The sequence below is a fragment of the Cricetulus griseus genome, chromosome 5 (genome assembly GCF_003668045.3).
Source record: "Cricetulus griseus strain 17A/GY chromosome 5, alternate assembly CriGri-PICRH-1.0, whole genome shotgun sequence".
Lineage (NCBI taxonomy): Eukaryota > Metazoa > Chordata > Mammalia > Rodentia > Cricetidae > Cricetulus > Cricetulus griseus.
The window spans coordinates 57,072,835-57,075,925 of NC_048598.1; the positions used below are offsets into that span (position 1 = coordinate 57,072,835).

Genomic DNA, 3,091 nt, shown 5'->3' on the forward strand with positions numbered 1-3,091 from the left:
ATGATGCTCTGCTCCACATCAGGCTTAAAGCCCCAGAGCCAGCTGACCACAGACAGAGACCTCCAAAACCATGACAGCTGATCACAGACACCATGAAGCTGACCACAGAGACCTCCAAAACCATGACAGCTGACCAGACACCATGACATCTGACCACAGCCAGAGACCTCCAAAACCATGACAGCTGTCTACAGACACCATGACAGCTGATCACAGACACCACGACTACAGAGACCTCCAAAACCATGGGCCAAGAAAAACATTTCCTCCTTTAGAATGTTTCTCTCGGGTGTTTATCACAGCAACAAAACTACAACTAACACAGACAGTCTAATTTAAAAACTATGCAAAATGTTTAGCCCAGGATGGCAATGAACACTGTAATCAGAGTACCTGGATGAGGCAGGAGGCTCATGAGTTCAAAGCTTTCTTGGGCTACATAGCAAAACCCCCCTTTTTTTAAAAAAAAAATTGTTTAAAAAAAAGCCAAATCAATTTCTATAAAAATACCAAATTACATTCTTTAGAGATATGAAAAACACTTGTAAATTTCATATAAAACCACAAATACCCCCCAAAGCCAAAGCAATACTGAGCAAAGACTGTAAGAGGGGGGAACCACAAGCCCGGCTTCAAATCATACAGCAAAGGGTATGCCTTTAGTACCAGCATTTGGGAGCTGAAGCTGAAGGATGATTACCAAGAACCTCTTTCAAGCACCACAAAACAAATTACAAAGCTATAAGAAGCCAAACAACATGGCTTTGACATAAAAACAGGTATGTATGGGAAGTGTGGTAACATACTCCTATAATCCTATCCTTGGGAGGCTGAGACAGGAGGATTGCCGAAAGTTCAAGATACCTTTAGATTACATAGTAGTAAGTTCTAGGCCAGTCAGAACTACACAGATAAATGAGATCCTATATCTCTAAATAAATAAAAGGACATTTTTTAAAAAGTCATGCACAGAAAGGCAAAGGCACTCCATGTTTTCTTGTGTAAGTAGAAAGCAAAAATGTGCCCTCAGGGATACAGGTGAGATTCAGTGTTATCATGAGCTCCCTGGGATAGATCTCCAGCAGTACAAAAAAGAAAGCTAATGTTATAGAAATTCAGAGTGGGACCAGCAAAACAGCTCATTGATGCCCTGACTTCAGTCCCCATAGACTGAGCCTCTGACCTCAATCATCAGGCAAGAAAATGTCCCACAGACTTGCCTGCAGACCAACCTGACAGAGGCATTTATTCAGCTGAGGCGCCCTTTTCCCAGATGGCCCTAGCTTGTGACAATTAGACAAAAAACGATGCAACGCAGTATGTGTGTGTTGAAATATCACAGCACACCACATAGCCATGATACTTACACAGAAATTGAAGCTGTTCACATGCAGAGAAAAAGCAGCTAGACATCTTAAGGAGCATTTCATAACAGACATACAAATAGCTAACATGCACAGAAGGTACTGAGCCTTACTGAGCACAAGGGAAGTGAACATTAAGTCCCGAGGTCCCAGGGCTTCCTGGCAGAGTAGCTAACATTAATGTGACTCCAAATGGCAAATGTTGAGATGGCTGTGGGACAACTGGAACACCAGCAAGCCACGACAATCTTCACATTAGTATAGCGGCTTTGAAAAACCATGGCGGCATCTGACTGGGTTGAATATTCTGACTTAGCAAAATCCATTTCTGGTCATACAAGTCAAGAGAACGGGAGCTGCTGTCCACCGAAAGACAGCATATGGATGTTCAGAAGAACCTTGTGTGCCGTCGACTCTATTTGGAAATAATCTGAATGTCCACCAAAAACAGCACAGGTGAGAAAATATGGTGGATCCACCGAACAGGCTGGGCAATGTAGAGGAACCAGATAGTCTCCCACAGACATCGCTGAACATAGGTTCTGGCACTTCTTGGGTGGGTACTAGAATTGTCCTAGACTTCGTTCTGACCAGAGGTCACAGGGATGTGTATGCATATGAAAATTCACATTTTGTTTCTTCTCCCCCCCCTTTTTTGAAGGTCTCCATTTTTTTTTTTTTTTATTCTTTATGTACAAAGACTAGCATGATCTGTTCCACTGGGTAAACAGTCTTGAATAATCAATTCAAGGTTGCTTAGTCCAACTTAATGAAGCCTATGTCCTTCGAGTACTGATTGAAACACTGACAGAACATGTTCAGCCCATATTTCCGGATCAGACCGTGGCAGTTAGAGCAGACACAGCAAGAGCAAGAGCCCTGGCCAAACTTTGAGGGTGAATCCAGTAGAGCTGCTGGTGACCCCTCTTGCCTTCAGCTGGCCAAAGAGGACAAAGGGCTGTTGTTTCTCTTAAGACGTGTACATTTTAGTATATGTAAGTTTAACTTCATAAAAAAAAAGAAAAAGAAAAAAAAAAAGAAAACAAGCTTAACTCAGTGAGAGCTTGCCAAGACCCTGGGTTCAACCACCTCAAACAAAACAAGACCCTCCCCCCCCCCACACACACACAAAAACCCCAAGAAGTTACTATCTGTCGTGTGTTTAGAACAGAGTAGGCCCTGAGATAATTACTTGTTATAATTTCCAGAATAAAGGCAGGAGTGGTGATAGGTGCCTGTAAGCCCACTACTCAGGAGACTGGAGCAGGAAGACCTTGAATTTGAGGCTAGCATGGGCTATACTACAAAACTTCATCTCAAAGACAAACAAACAAAACCAAAGTCCCAGGCTGGAGATGTAGCTCAGTTGGTAAGCACTGGCCTAGTGTTCATGACCATCCCCAGCACCATATCACCACAGTGTGGTAGCACCCACCTATCACCCCAGCATTGGGATCCAGACCATCTTGTTCAAACAAACAAAACAATAACAATAAAATACCCACACACTAGAATTTCCAGAATGAAGGAGACAACAGTCATTAGGAGCCCTGGGGGCACTGTTTTTAAAAGTCATGACCATCAGAGCACTGCTTGATGGCTAGATGGTAAAAGATGGTAAAAGAGTGGCCGCAGGAAGCAGTAAGGGCGGCCTGGGAAGCAAAGTAGACTGTTTTCAAATAGTGATTGTCATTGTTGAATAGTCGATGGGAAGCAGACTTCTTCAT

At 43.1% G+C, this 3,091-nt stretch overlaps 1 pseudogene; it reads right to left on the reverse strand.

Annotated features, from left to right (window-relative positions):
* Positions 1-2,120: 2,120 nt before the first annotated feature.
* On the reverse strand, positions 2,121-3,091 carry LOC113835936 (annotated as a pseudogene).